Here is a 16,600-nt window from a genome sequence, read left to right on the forward strand (position 1 = left end):
TGCCCCTTAGGTGAGTGCCGGTAATATTCAGCTGTTATGTAAGTTTCACATAATAGATCACATAATAGATACTGGTAAGCTGATGCTCATAAACTGTGAGTACATGTCAGATGAACCTCCTCCCAATCTCAATTCTAGTTATTTCCGTTTCGTGGTGCAGATCTGTGGTTATTACCTGTCTTAAGTAAACCTATTAGACCACCACATGCCGCGCCTCGTCACCTGTTTTAAGCTTCTGTTCGTTTCTGGGACTGTTGAAGTTTGCATTAGTCATTCACACAATAATTTATGCTTACCGTTCTGAATCACCTGTTTAGAATAATAATCAATCTGGGCAATTTGTCACTTGATTTATTTTTGTAACGAAATGTGAGCGAATTGCAGATTGCTGATGTATTGCCCATCATTCCTTATCTTTAATTGTTCGCATTACAGACCTGCGAACATTTATCTTAATAAGGGGTGAATAGCACCGGAGAGAGAGAGTCTACTTCTCTGATTCTTTTACTTCTGGGAATTTTATTTCTTTCTTTATGTATGACTATGATGGTCGTACAGCGGTTTCAACATTCAGCTTACTATCCGTTAGGTACAGAGTATTTACTAAGGCACAAGATAATAGAGTCAGGCTAACCTTGGACTTCAATCAATCATAGCAGGATTTCAGTAAGGCTGCTCTACAGTGAATCATGTGCACATACAACCAGGTCACAGAAAAACGGTCGGAAGACATAACATTCATAAATTAAGAAACAACATTTGACTCATTGCAAACATCAACAAGTAGGGTGTAGATGATACATTTGATTTGTGAAATTACTGGAAAACATGTAGTCTAGCTGGCGATCTCACGATTATTTAACTGTTTTTTTTTAATTAGCTGATAGTGGCTTGCCATGTGTTTTCGGATCGTGCATCTATGCACGTAGCGGGCATCAAGTTATTCTTGCATTCCTTGACAAAGCCGCACCCCAGCCGAAATGTCGGAAGAAACCTCTCTTGCGGACTGACATCCACCTAATTTCCTAATGCGACCTCGATAAATTAGTTCTCTTAATTTCTTTGAGTGTCTGCTAACACAATAGTTCTGGCTGCTGCTGTACGAAAAATGCACGTTTCGTCTCGCGATAAAACCGAAACCGAAAGCGAGGCTGCATCGCTGCATGTCTGCCGCCAGGTGGACATCGGTATCGTCGTGGTGACGTTTTCCCACCATTTTGTTTTTCAGCTTGTGGCGTGGCGGCGGTGCGTTTTCCACGCCAACGGCATTTTCGGACATATTTTGCGACATATTGAAGTGAACCGTAGTGTTTTTGTGTGCATATTTAACGGCAGATGTGAGTAGTTTCGTTCAGTGTCGTCAATGTGCCGCCTGACATACACTCGGAACAGAAGTAACCATCGAAGTTCCCTGAGAAGCTTTGCGTTCTTTGTTGTCTTCACGACGATGCTCAACCTCCCTCTAAAGGTAAGCGATCTTATGTATTGGCATATGGTGGGTGCGAATTTTAGAACTCATGTTTTACAGAAAGTATGCCTGTCATACTGCTTAGTTCGACGCTCAGGAAATTGTAAGCGTTACAGACTTGTTCGGAGCTCTCCGCCGAGAGCGGTTGCAAGACTAACAGGGAGGGGGAGGGAGGGGGGTGCGCTGAACAGTAAACATAGAGAAATCATTCGATTTATACGATTATAACTGGAAGCCATGCATCCATGTTAGAGATTACTAGCGCATACTCTTTCGGACCTTTGCGTTCTGCCAAATTTAAAATTAGACAAGTTTGAAAGGCAAGGAGAATGCATTTGGTCGATTTCCATCTCGCCCAGAAGTTCCTTCGCGCATGTCAATTTTTGCTGTCATATGCGCTCATGGACTGTATTTTAGCTATATGTGATACATTGCGTAAGCACAATATTTGAGAAAACATTTCCTCTATCTTCTGCACAGGCGTTGGCCGCTGGTTTGTGCATCTGATTGCTTTGCATTTATTTCATGCTGTCTTCAGCTTAAGTGACAACTTATGCCGCACGTTCGGTCGAAAAGTCGTCGGCATAGTAATACTAGTAGTAGTAGTAGTAGTAGTAGTAGTAGTAGTAGTAGTAGTAGTAGTAGTAGTAGTAGTAGTAGTAGTAGTAATAGTAGTACTAGCAGTAGTTGTAGTAGTAGTTGGCACAGCATGCCGAAAAGAGTACATAAAAATATTGATCATGATAATTTGTGCTTCTAGGGATAGATGATTGATGGCATGTGATAGGTGATGAAGAGTTGATGCAATCATTTTAATTCACCATTGATGAATTAAAAAAATAAATTTAAAAAAGAGGGTTTAAAGGCAAGAGAATGACAGAACGCTTGATGTTGCTAATTAAGAAAATATAGTGTATAATTACCAATTTGTAATTGAAACAAAAGATGAAAATGCATTCAAAGTTGTCAGACTGCTTAGAACGGAAAGTCAATGTTTTGTGGTGCTAAGTATCAGTGTATAAAAGAAAAAATGGGAAGTGAAAAATATTGTCCGTGTGTGAAAAACTGCTGCGTGATAACCTCTACAGAGCTTCTTTTATTTATTCTCACTTCTACCACATTTTTGTTCTGGCCACATTGCTCAGTTGTATTTATGATGGCATTGCATTATGTCTGCAGGAAATACCGCATGGGAGCTCACAGCACTGAATTTGTGGCAACTGGAAAATATTCAGGAGCGGCATGTAAACCAATGGTGCGTGTTCTGGCTGCAGTGCTTCTCTTTAAGTTGGATTATGTGTTCTCCATCCTACATAAATAATGCAATATGTATGTAAGCACTCCAGTATAACTTTTTGCTGGGTTAGTTGGTGCATGTTATGAAATAAAGAAGCGTCAACAATGAACAAATACAACTAAGTGTCACGGACAACTTGTATGAAAGAGCACTGAACAAGGGTAGAGGGAGATGCCTAAGTTCACAGGTCAACTTTTTGACCAGTTGGCTTGTCTTCATCTGGGCGGAGAAATCATCACTGGCAGGGGTTTAAATACGCTCAGGAAAAGCTGAGGAGGAGGAGGGTGCATGAGAAGGAAGTAGGTCAAGAACTGAAAGAAAAATAAAGAAATAAATGTCTTCAGTATGGATTTTTCAGCCTGGAATCTGTTCCTGTGGCCTGAAAAAGAAATAAAAGTGGCAGCAGCAGGAAAACTACAATGCAGGGTAGATGATTAGTCAGCATAGTCCAGGATTTCACGGACTACCGTCTGGCGAAAAGCGAACATTGCAGAAACAAACATACACTCTCCAAATGTTCTAAACAAAGAAAAGGAAACATGACATTTCGGGGCCCGTGCGGGTCCCTTAATCACATGGAGCGCTGCATGGAACTAGGGCAGCTTAAATGCGATTAAAAATTGGGTAGTGTCCGATTGTAGATCTCTGAAAGATTTCCACGTGTCCTATTAAAAGCATAACACGAGGCATGCTCTTAGCAGGACACATGTAAATCATCCAGAGATCTACAATCGGACACTATGCAATTTTGACCATATTTAAGCCGCTGCCGTTCCATGCAGCGCTTCATGTTAACAAGGGACCCGTACCAGCCCCGAAACGTGGTTTTTCCTTCTTTTGTTTTCAGAAGATTGGAGCGAGTGTATGCTTGTTTCTGCAGTGATTAGTCAGCACCTAAAGCAGTTTTAGTGCAGATACACTTTTTTGAAAAGCAACATGCATTCCAAAAGGTCCTGATAACTGATATCTGCAGGGGAACAATTCTCAAAAGCTTTCCCCAAAGGGGAGAAGGAAAAAGAAACAGAATATTAACAGGAGAGTGAACCATACCTGCCACTGTGGTTCACTGCTTTGCTAATATTCTTTTTTTTTATGTCCTTCTCCCCATCTGAAGAATGCTTTTGAGAAGTTTTTTTTGTGTGTGTGCAGTCGTGGCCGAGCGGTTAAGGCGATGGACTAGATATCTATGCAAGGTGTTTTGCTGGGCTAGTTAGTAGTTGTCAACATTATGGTATCACAGTGCTGGCTGGCAGATGAGAACAAAATCAAAAGCATATTTAAACCCTTGCCAGTGATGCCCGCTCTGCCCAGGCGAAGGCAAGTCCACTTGTTGAAATGTTGGCTCAACCTGCGAACTGAGGCTTCTTCACCCCTCTACTCTTTTCCAGTGCTCTTTCATACAGCGTAGCAATCTTTTTCCTCTCATTCTACATGGACAACTTGTAGTGGAACTTGTATTCGTTCGTTATTGGCGCTTCATTATTTCATAGCAATATGTATAGCTATGTACTAAATACCTTATTCATTCTTGGTAGTTGGATTTCAGCTGACACTTGTTTCAGACCACTTTGAATATTATGTTGAACATCAGTGTTCCTTAAAACCCTGCATTAAGTGAATGAAAGGTATAATGTGTGGAGAGGTTATCATTGATGTAAATGTGAGCAGACAGAAATGGAGCTTCTCATGGCTTCTTTATTCATGTGTCATCAAACTGGGAATTCTTTAGCACTCTCATAGTAAACTTTTACTAACGGATGGCTATGGCGGTTGCAAAAGCTGATTGGTATTGAAATCGTTCTAAAACAAAACGCTAACGGACTATATGCTTACTTTGAGGCCTGTATTTGAAACCAAATATATTGTGAGATATGCAAGGGCCTCAATATGACCAAATAATTTAGGTTCAATCGTTTACATAATTCATTCAAAAAGGCCAAATGCTGAGGAAAATATAAAGTCCTAATTTATCAGAGGTGAGAGTCGGAAGAAAAAAAAAAACAACCCTTACTGCAACTATAGATGAAGCCACAGCTGGACTCAATTGCTGTATTAAGCTGCTATAACATTCCTAGCGAGCTAATTTGTGTGGCACCAAGAGCCTGCATACTAATATGGCCTGAATATCAGTATTCTATCATTAAAATGGATCAGAACAAAATGAAGGCAATAAGCTACATAAAGCCAAAGGAGACTGAAGAAGGATTGAGGGGCAGCCGCAGTCTGCCAGTGGATGTTTTGACAAGTGAACTTGTCAATGTCTGGGCAGTGGTGTAGTTTTTGTTTTTGCTTCCCAAGGACTAAGGCGAGTAGGGAAGGAACAAAAAGATGCTGCCTTGGAGATGGCCTTATATTAACTTGGAACTTGTGATCCCATAACCTGAAGAAAATAAAATCTTTGCAGCAGCAGTTAAAGAGCAGTGCATTGTACAAGATGAATAGGTGATCCCTTAACCTGAAGAAAATAAAACATTTTGCTGCAGCACTTAAAGTGCAGTGCATTGTACACGATGAATAGGCACAAGAAGCAGGTTGGATGTTTGCATGTGTTTGTAGGAGAAACTGATGATTTTGTTTGGATGTTTGCATGTGTTTGTAAGAGAAAACTGATGATTTTGTAAGTGAATTGCCATGCCAACTTAACTGCAAATAGCAGTAGGTACTGTGAGAAACAGATCGCACAGAAGGCAGGGAAGAAAAAGACGGAGATTCTATGAAGGCATTGCTGACGAGTCTGGAGGGTGACATTAGGGAAGGAATAAATAAGGTAGAAAGGAAATACTTGAACAGAATGAATTATGTTACGCCGCACATGCAAAGGATGAAATGCCAAAAGAAAAGAGACAAATGCAATACAAAGTGAGAAGCACCAACAAAAGTTTCAAAAAGCAATGCAGCTCATACTGTAGAGGGGGGAACAATTTTGAAAAAACAGTTGATGAATAAAATAGATGAATAGAAGATCGTTTGGAGCGCAGGTCGTCCTTTAACGCATAAAAAAAATTACATATTGACATATTAACATAGTTTACAGGGAAACTTGGTAGACTTAGTAGTTTCTGAACAATATTCCCCTCTGGATACCTTCACCACAACTGCAAGGTATGAAAGGACCAATATATGTATCGTGTGGCTTGGTAATACACCTTTCCTTTTATGCACACACATACTGGGTTTCCTGAAGATGTATTAACACACGTCTCAGAGAACATCTCAACTCATTAGAATCTAATCGCTCCACTAATCTAGTTGATCATTGCCGTGAGTGTCAATCCTGTTTTCCGTCTTTACATTATACTGACATTTTGTACAAACACCCCGACCAGTTGACCAGGGAAATCATCGAGGCGTATAATATGGCCAAGAAAGAAAGATTGTGTGTCAGCAAACCTTCCCTGCTCCTGCGTGACTGCGAAGTTGCATATCTGGACATCACATAGTAACACGTGCGGTCTGGTTTTGGTGTTTTATTGTTTTCTGTAAAAATCAGCGCCTGTTCCTGTTGTTTCTTCCTGTCGTCCCCGTTTGTTAGCGCTGTTTTTTTGGAGGATGTTCCTGAAGAATGTATTTCATTAATCTTAGTTGCCATTTTTCTTGTGATATTTGGCTATAGCAGCATCCACAGCAGTGTTAAGACTGCCATTCGGCGGAAAACATGAAGGCATGCTGAAAAAATTTGGATTGCTCAAAATGTGTGCAGCCACTTAGCAGCGGATGCAAAAGAGCAAGGTGTCTGTGTGTTTGCAATGTCAGTGCGTGTTAACTATAAGTGGTTAGAATTTTGAGAGCCCTCCACTATGGTGTGTCTCATAGCCTGAGTCGCTTTGGGGTATTAAATGCCCTAAACCATAAAGGAAAAATATTTGACATCAGTGTGAAGTGGCTGAACTGAAAATCATTATACCATTCATAAACTTTGACTACAAGGCCACTTCTTGCCTGGAACATCATTACGACTTGTAAGTGCATAAAATTAATGCAAATCAATTCGGGAGAAATGGCAGTCTAGATCACACCGTGCACTGATGCAGTGAGGTTTCATTGCCACTGTACTATCATGCATTACTCATGAAGTGCTCCCTTGGCAAGGGTTTACTTAACAATTTGATATTATTCAGAGAAATATAGGAGCAGATGCCTACTGCCGTTCTAGTTTCTAATATATGGCTGTGATTTGGAGCACTTCCTGAGTGGATATTGTAATCATGCAAATCTGCTGCTGCATGCAGTAACATTTGTCAAGCAAAAGATCAAGCAGGTTTTCGGAAAGCGTACTACACTCTACTATCGATCATATCCATACCATAGCAAAACATACATTTCAGTTAGTTGGTACATCTTCGAAAACTTTACCAGTGCTGCGATAGAGGACAGAGAGCAGGAACGACAAGCGCTACTAACTGAAGATTATTTGAGAAATATACAGCTATTATACTGACATAAGACAACCAGAATTGTATGTGCTTCTCCCCCCCCCCCCCCAAAAAAAAAAAAAAATAGGAATCCAGATAAGAACTTTTAGTCGTGTATATTTACTTAAGGGATGGTTATGTACTGTCTGTTGCAGAAGTTTGCGGCCCAACGCGCCGGGCAGACGAGCAGTACCGCTCCCGAGAGACGGCGCTGCCTGGTGACGCAGCTATAAAGAGTGAGGAGGCTTGTTCTCTTCCCCTCGTCCCGCGGCTGAGAGCAAAGATGTGCGATATCAACCGCGGAATGAGGAGAAGAGAACAAGCCTCCTCACTCTTTATAGCTACGTCACCAGGCAGCGCCGGCGGGCGCAGCGCCGCCTCTCGGGAGCGATACTGCTCCTCTGCCCGGCGCGTTGGGCCGCAAACTTCTGCAACAGACGGTACGTGTTGCTGTTTTTGTACACCGAACAGGCATCATGCAATTCCCATGTCAGTTGATATTGACGTCTGAATAACTTTTGCTCTCTAAAAAAAGAGGAGTGCATGCTTTTTTATTTGACACATTAGGCACACTTGGTTTGTTCAGGTGAGTTTCAGTAATGTAGGGCTAAATTTGACGAAGGAGCACTATTCAAAGGCATTTTGTGTTGGCGTAAGTGCGTGTTCATGAATTTCCCGGTTTGGCTTATATAGTTCTTGCCAAATTTAAAGGGTATGTCATTGACCACTCCCTCTTCATACGGCACAAAATGAAACTCATGTTCCACTTGGCAGGCATTTTTTCTTTTGCTTCATTTTTGTTTTCATTCTCTGGCTCTTCAGTCAACAACAGCACAAATTCTTGCTAGCTTATTAGGAGCTGGAAACAGCAATATAATGCCAACTTGTTTACGCCTATGGGATAACTTATGTATGTGTGATATCACTGCATACTTGTTTTTCTTTCTGCTGGAAGGCCCCTGCGGATCATGTTTACCAAATGACTACCTTTTTTTAGGATTTTATTGCAAGCGTTTCAAGGATTCGGAAAGCTGGCTAACCTGAGCCTCTGGACAGGCTGCTTGAAACTTCTGTCTAGCATGGACGCATGATTTATTAATCGCTGATCCTAAGCATGCCACTGCTATGCCGCACTTAAGTATCTTCAAATGCCCTGAATGATAAATAAGTAAAGGCTTTTCTGACCACTGTAGAAAGGAACAACAAACATGATCTTCGTTCCCCTTCATTCAAACATTCAGGAATCGGGACTAATTTCTTTCTGGTATATTGACTTGTTTTCCAAATTTTGATGTTTACTTTCGAAATACGAAATGAAATCAGCTCCAATCTTGGCTGTTGGAAAAGAAGGAAGATCAAATTTGTTGGTCCTTTTAACATATGTCGGAAAAGCCTTTACTTAGTTGTCATTCAGAGCATTCGATGATAGTTAAGTGCGGCATAGCAGTGTCGTGCTTATCAGCGATTACTAAATCATGCATCCACGATATAGACAGAAGTTTCAAGCAGCAGGTCCAGAGGCTAAAGTTAGCCGGCTTCCGGAATGACGTGATAACACTTGCTTGCAATAAAATCCTGAAAAAGATTGTCGTTTGGTAAACATGATCCACAGGGGCCTTCCAGTAGAGATAAAAAGAGGTATGCAGTGATACCATACATCCATAATTTATCCCATAGGCTTAAACAAGTTGGTACTAGATATGCGGTTGAGGTATTATTTTCGGCTCCTAATAAACTAGGAAAATTTAGTGCTTTTTTTTTGACAGAAGAGCTAGATAATGAAAACAAAAAGGAAGCAGAAAAAGCCAGCCAGGTGGAATATGAGTAGCATTTTGTGCCATGCAAAGAGGGCGTGGTCTATGGCATACCTTTTAAATCCGGCAGGAACTATAATATGGGCTAGACCGAGAAATTCATTAAAACGCAAAACGTCTTTGAATGGTGCTCCTTCACCAAATTTAGCCCTACATTACTGGGACTCACCTCAACAAGCCAAGTGTGTCTAATGTGTCAAAAAAAGCATGTGCTCCTCTTTTTAACTGGGCAAAAGTTATGTTCAGACATAAGATGAATTGACATTGTATGAAGCCTATTGACAAGAACAGCAACACGTGCATAAGCATCTGTTAGTAAATACACATGAATGAAATTTCGTATTCGGATATCTAATGTTTGCTATTTTTTTTTTACAGGGTAAAGAGCAAGCGCTTGCACTTTTTGTTCTCTTTCGTGAGTATATTATGTATTTTTCACATAAACTGCAGTTGTTAGTAGCGCTTCTTCTTCCTTCTCATCTTTGTCCCCTGTCGCGGCACTGGTATTAGAATAGTATAGCTGATAGAAAAACGCTTGGTATACAACCAGACCTTACACATAGCATTCTTTGATAGAGAAAAAGCATTTGACCCAATAAAAACCTCAGCAATCGTGCAGGCATTGCTCACTGCAGAATCTGGGTGTAGACAAACCGTATGTGAAAGTACTGAAATATATCTGTAGTGGATGTATAGTAACCATTATTCTGCATGATGAGGTAGCAAAACTGCAATACAAAAGAGGTGTTAGGGAGGAGACATGACTTCCTTAGCACTATTCACAGCTTGCTTCGAGGAAGTATTCAGACTTGTAATGGGAGCATTTAGGGATAAAAGTTGATGGGAAATACCGAAGTGATCTACAATTCGCTGATGACGTTGCCTTGTTAAGTAATTCAGGAGATGAACTGCAAAAGACGTTTGGTGACCTAGGTATGGAAAGCAGAAAGAAAAGTAGGCCTGAAAATCAATATGCAGAAGACCAAAGTAATGTTTAGCAGCCTCTAGAAGGAACAGCAGTTTACAATGGGTAATGAAGCACTGGAAATGGTAGGCGAATATGTCTGCTTAGGACAGGTAATAACTGCAGATCCGGACCATGAAATGGAATTAGCTAGGAGAATAAGATTGTAATGGAGTGTATTTGGCAAGTACTAGCAGATTTGACTAGCAGCTTACCGGTGAGTCAGAAAAATAGCTAAAGTAATGACAATCTAGTATAAATCAAGAAGAAGAAATGGACATGTGCCGGGCATGTATTGTGGAAATAGGATAAATGATTGTTGCTTAGGGTAACAAACGATTTCAACAGCTGGAAAGCATAGCAGGGGATGGCAGAAAGTTAGGTAGGTGGATGAGGTGTACTTTGCGGGGGTCAAATGTATGCAGCTCGTACAGGAAAGGGCTAATTGGAAAAATATGGAGATATGCCTTTGCCCTTCAGTGGGTATAGGCTGGCTGATGGTGCTGCCTAATATAATTTCAGTATGACCAATTTAGATGACCACATGGTGATTGGGAAGCTTCACAATTCGGCCCCCTGGACCTCCAAAATTTGATGAAAATCAATGTCTGACCTAATTTGAGTATGTCGAATTCAGTGCATACCTCCAAACAAATTCAGGTCCCATCTGAAATTTAAATTCTTGCAATTTTGTCGAAAATTTGTGTCTAATCTTATTTGAGTGTGACTAATTCTGCGATGACTTTCAAATTTAGGTGGGCCATGCCGAAAACTTGGCCAACCTCTGGATTCCTGAAATTTGACCTCATCCAAATTTATCCAGATTTTATGTCTAGCTTAATTTGAGTATAGCTGACTCAGTTGTGATTACCAGATTCAATGGGCTACTCCCGGAGTTTGGTTTCTTGATTCCCATAATTTCAACGATAGAAAGGGCAACTAAGTAATGGTTCTAGGCAGCAAAACACAGGACTCATAATGGAACGAGGCACGGAACTTGAATGCTTCTGAATTTCTGCACATGATCAGGCTTAAATGCATCACTGTAATCTTTTATTCTAGCGCTGCGGCTGAAGCACCATTAGAGGGAAACTCCCTAGTGGTGGAATGGCTCCTCTGATATCGTGACATGAATGTGTGGCCATCTACTAGGGCAATGCATACATTTTAGTCACAGTTTGTAAGCTTCCCCAAATCATATCACCTTCAGAAAATTGTATTCCTGCTCAGTACTTTCACTGATGCAGCTCTGGTTTTTGGTGGACAGTGAGCAGTAGGATGCTCAGAAGATCTTATTGCCAGCTTTCATAGTGCCTTGTTCTTTCTAAACAAAGACTGGACCAAAACCTCAAATTTGGCATATTTTTGTGTCTTTATGTTACAGACATCCAAGCTGCATGCATCTTTTGCTTGCTGTCCAAACATCTGGATCAACTGAGAGCAAAGGTAGCAACTTCTGTGCCTTTGGTGAGTTAAGCTAGCATTATGTTGTACAGAGTGTGTGCTAACTGGAATATTGTATTGGTATTTAGACCTTCATATACTGTTGAATAAAGTCGTAGTCTCATTTTATTTGTAATATTTGTAGTTAATATGTGGAGCCTGAAAGATGCATTTTAGATTTGGACTCATGATATTTTGTATTTTTGCACATATTATTCGAGCACAGCTATGCAAAAACATTTGAAGATAGTAATGACATTCCTCTGTGCATGAGAATGAAGCATCAGTTTTGATGGCACATTCCTTTTCAGGACTAAGTTCCAATGGTAATGTGCATAAGTAGAACTCTTTAATTATATATCACACCAGGACCCATACTAGATCTGTTTATTGGTGCAACATATTTTATTCAGTAGGATTTTTGCACTCAATAAAAAAATGCCTTCTACATAGAGGTGCCTGAAGAGGGACAAAAACCAAGGTATTTGAAGCAGTGCCACAATGTTCCACACATTTGTGTCTGATCTGGCTGTTTGAAACACTGCACTGAATATGATAGCCAGGAAAAATTGATTAAAAGGGCTTATATACTGGTATTAAAGAAAGAAAAACCTGAGACTTAGACAGTTTTTTGATAGAAAATTTGAAGATGGGCTGCTTTGTTGTGCATCGTAGGTTCTAAAGTGGGAAATTTTTTATCAAACTGCAGTAACAGCTTTTGCTGATACAAATTTGTAAGCCAGTAGATGGTAACAATGCTGTCATTTGTAGAAATAGCGAACATTTTAACTTCTGTTGTTCCTTTTTGTTTCTTATTCAGGACAAAGAGAAGCTATATACACCATGCATCGGATTCACCAGCATCATCCTCGCAGAGGCATAACAGATTTTTTTTTTAATTTTGTACTCAGAGTTCCAGACATCATAGAAGGCGCTATAGCATGAATGGCAGCACACTGGTTTTTTGTATACTTGATCAGGTATTTTTAGGTGTTTATGTAACAAAGGCCTGATGCACATTATTCAGCGCTTCATATCAGCACATCAAATTGCTTTTGCCTAAAGACCAGGCCGTGGTGAAGAACATTGAGAATCTGCTCTTATAGCCTTGAAGCCAAAGTCTTGAAGCCAAAGTCAAAAGCCGGAGTCATGTCCCCTGACGTGAATTGTTTAAAAAAATGGTTTTCCAAGAGTACAGTTTCATGTGTGCTTATTCTCTTTGAATGTTTGACATGTTTTAAACATTCTGAAACCAAGAGAAAGCAGCTGTGTTGTCTGCAGCACGTACTGGATATTTTGGGAAGTGCAAGGCCTTGATCATTTCACTGAGCATTGCTTGTCCACGCAGTACGTAGTAAAGAAATTTGCAAAACGAAAAGGACGGTATAATAATGGAAAATTAAAAAAAGGGTGCGAAGGTAAAAAATGTTTTTTACACCCATTGTAAAATGGTGTAACTGGCATAAAACACCTTTCTCAGTTTCTGCTGCAAAAGGGAAAAATTAAGAAAAATTACCCTTTATAAGGGTACATTTCAACCTAAAATTACCCTTTCTGAAGGGTGTAAGGGTGTTAGTTACAGACATTGATATCCACCCTTAAGGATGTATTTTGGTTTACAGTGTAGTGTGTAAAGGGCAGTTGTTAAAGCGGGCCAGCTCTGGCACTTTTTGACTCGCGCGAATGCACTGACTTTGCTTTCGCTGTCGACGTACTCGACCGCGTCTTTCGCCGTTTTTCTTTTGAACTGCTGGTTGCTCGAACGTGTACGGTGTTAGAGATGCTTTACATTATTCGAATAATCAATAAAATTTTGAATCGAGCTCTCAAGTTCCCTGACGCGCACGCAGCAACACCGCTGGCGCCGGCCTCGCATACCCAAACTTGACGTAATGATGGGTCCGGCCAATTACAGACAAAAGCGGCGTTTGCTTGTAGGTGGTCCCACTGGTGCTCGTTTTCTTGTAAAAACAGCCGTTTGCGCTCCTTTCTGCCTTTTGTAAGTATGGTATAGTCTTGTTCAGCGGACACAAAACTATAAAGTGCCGCACATAACTCATTTTTTTTGCGGAATACGTTTCATCTTCCCACTAAGTCTCTCTCCCGAATTTTGTATCTATATATAATTTTTATTCAAAAGAATTTCCAATGAAATTAAGACTCGGTAAGCGTACCTTTCTTCAACACCAATTTTATTTATGAAACAACTTCACAATATTGTGAGCAATTGTTTTATCATTCTGATCGAATTCTAATCTTCCAATAGTCAAAATATCATGTTGTTACGCGATAGTGTACGTAGCTCGTTAGATCAAAAAGGCCTCACCGCCACCGTTACCTGACGTATGGTTTTTACAAGCAGAAGCCCGTTTTCGCCTAGCGAACATTACTTCCCAAGAATGTCGGTTCGGCCACCTTCAGGCCTCGGTGCCTGCCGAGGTCGCGCTCGAGGTCCCCGACATACTGGTAAGTCGCCCAGCAGCAAATACGTACTGCGAATTGAAAGCAGTAATTCTGGAACGCACCTTCCCATCCAACCGTAATCGGCTGCAGCAGCTCCGTTCCGCGGCAGAGCTCGGCGACCGGCATCCATCGCAACTTCTTCGGCACATGCTGTGCTTGCTTGGTGACCGCGCAGCCACTATTGACACTCAGCTTTTTCGGGAGCTGTTGCTGCAACGCCTCCCGCCTACGGTGCAGGTGTTACTGGCGACGGCAACCTACACGGCCCTTACGACTTAAGCCGACCACGCAGATAAGATCATAGCCCCCCCCCCCCCCCCCCCCCCCCCCCCACTGTGTGGCATCCGCTCGGTCTTGAGCTCTGGAGAGTCCGCTGCCACCTAGCTCACCATCACCCGTGGCGTTTTCCTCAATAACTTGCCAAACTGCGTGCGTACTATACAAGATCTCGTTGCTGGCGTCTTGCGGTGCTCCAAGCAAAGGTGTTTTAGTCTCCGAGCTCATCCTCAGCGTCGTTATCACAGTCGTAACCGCAACAGCTGCTCCCGTTCCTCCTCACCGCCCATCTTTCGTCATGCTAAGGAGCATCACGACGAGCCGCGTGGTTGGTATCACGGCGTCTTGGCTCTACTGGGGAGCAGCGTTCATCCGTGTTTTTGCCTGTTCCCTCTCTTTGTGTTTGTGCTTCTTCGCTGCCAGTATGCATCAAGAAAGGCGTTTAACATTGCCGAACTCTGCGCCTCTCTCTACAGACGAAAATTGCAGAAATGGAAAGGCCTTGTTAAAAGCGGTGATACTTCCACTATTAAGATGAAGCGTATAGCGTCCTCATAATTTTCAAACCTGGTCCTGTCTTCCCCCTCCCCCCCCCCCCACCTTCCTTCATGAGATGTTACTACTGATCGTAGAGAACCAATGTGTTGCATATCTGAGAATAATGTTCGCAACAACTACAATGTTTTCAGGAAATCGTTCCAACATAGGGCACGAAGCCATTATATTTCGTTCGCTCTAAAAAGCGGTCGTCGTCACCGTAACCCAAATTCAGAAGAACGGTGTAGGAATAAAACACAGTTGAGTTTGCTTCAGAACTGTCAAGCAACCGTTCTATTTTAGCGTTCACAGCGGTTTCATACAATATGGCCTTCCCATTCATCATTCATCTCTCTTTAGAGCCTACTTTTCGACAGGGATTCGAACCATGTACCGTCTTTGCCAAAAGTAACCAGGCAGCTCCGAAGGCTGCCGGAGCAAGCGCTCGGCCGTGTGGCGGCGTTGCGCTCTCTGTGGCTTATCGGTGCTCGTCAGCTCCGAGGTTACAACAGCTGACGTAACTTCGCACCCTCACTCTCGCCCGTTGGATGATAAAAACTAGGCGCGTATGATGTGCGGGCTGCGGTTTCACGCGTGGGAAGCCTGGTTGTGCCCAGCGAGGGCGCTCAGTACAGCGACGAGGCTATTTGCTCTCCTCGGCAACTGCACTGAAGCAGATATAAGTCGCGTTTCTCGCTATATAGTTATGCGTGCTTGTTTTCTGCAATCCGCAGTTGAAACGCGCCAGCACGATTGCGCTTTCCTGCGTGTTTGATGCGCCTGCACATTAAAGAATGATAACGCACCTCGAAATTTCAATATGCTTTCTCCGAGGTGCCTTGCGTACTGCCACTTTACGGGCCGTGACTCCAGTACAAAGATATGGGAAAGCTTGTGAAACCTCTCAAGCCATCTTATATCTCTTTTAGGCATAAAAAATTGTGTTAGCCCTTTGAGGAGACTGTGTATAAGTAAGTTCAACGATTGATTCTAACAAATTCTTGCATTTGCTTGTGGGTACGTTTTCGTTTAAGTAACGAATTATAATGAAACCCTCCTCACGCTTAGCCATTAAATGCACATGATTACTTTCTCGTTCCTGCAACTATTATTTCAGGGCAACGCTGTCTGGCAAACATAGCACATATTCGTCTTAGAAACGAACATCTAGAGCTCATAGTGTCTACTATCACCTGCTTTTCCGCAGTTGCCGAGAAGAGCGATAGCCCCGTCGCAATACTGAGCGCCCTCGCTGGGCGCAACCAGGCTTCCCATTGAAACCGCAGCCCGCACATCATACGCGCCTAGTTTTTATTATCGAACGAGCGAGAGTGAGGGTGCGAAGTTACGTCAGCTGTTGTACCCTCGGAGCTGACGAGCACCGATAAGCCACAACGAGCGCAACGCCGCCACACGGCCGCACGCTTGCTCCGGCAGCCTTCGGAGCAGCCTGGTTACTTTTGGCAAAGACGGCACCTACGATTAGTTAGGTAGGCATCAAATGAGAAGTGAGACGGATGGTGCACTTTCCTTTTCCCAAAACCGTCTTACAGAAAATGAATGCAAAAGTATTTGTGGAAAGAAAAGGCGGTAATAAAGGCCCTTTGTTAGTCGTTATGGTGCTCGTTAAGATATGAAAAAAAAGTTGATTTGATAACAAACTTTCGGTTCAATAATATCTCTTTCCAAGAATTAATAGGTACGATTATTTCAAGGCGTGCACAAAGGTAATATTCACTACGTGGATTAGTAATGTTCTGGCCGATCATCAATGAACGAAAAATTTAATTCAGAAATGAAGCCCGAGCAAGGCCATTGGTTGCGCAGGGGAATAGTGCATAACTTCAGTGAAGGTTTAAACTCATGATATAAATTTGAAGATTTTGGCTGAAAAATACGTGCGTCAATTTAAATACCGTGTAACCT

At 42.0% G+C, this 16,600-nt stretch overlaps 1 protein-coding gene and 1 long non-coding RNA gene across 3 annotated transcripts in view; one reads left to right on the top strand and one right to left on the bottom strand.

Annotated features, from left to right (window-relative positions):
* Positions 1–16,600, bottom strand: part of LOC146171611 (nose resistant to fluoxetine protein 6-like) — a 223,932-nt gene that overhangs the window by 177,695 nt on the left and 29,637 nt on the right. The gene's annotated exons all lie outside the window — the stretch shown is intronic.
* Positions 1,241–12,583, top strand: LOC146171612 (uncharacterized). 2 transcript variants are annotated; one of them, XR_014702809.1, is made up of 5 exons: positions 1,241–1,468; positions 2,648–2,723; positions 9,370–9,406; positions 11,340–11,422; positions 12,219–12,583. It is a non-coding gene; the product is annotated as an uncharacterized LOC146171612 (long non-coding RNA). The 2 variants fall into 2 exon arrangements; XR_014702810.1 differs by having other exon boundaries at positions 11,340–11,401.

The sequence above is a fragment of the Amblyomma maculatum genome, unplaced genomic scaffold (assembly GCF_055883805.1).
Source record: "Amblyomma maculatum isolate TAMU_Amacu unplaced genomic scaffold, ASM5588380v1 scaffold_19, whole genome shotgun sequence".
NCBI classification, from domain to species: domain Eukaryota; kingdom Metazoa; phylum Arthropoda; class Arachnida; order Ixodida; family Ixodidae; genus Amblyomma; species Amblyomma maculatum.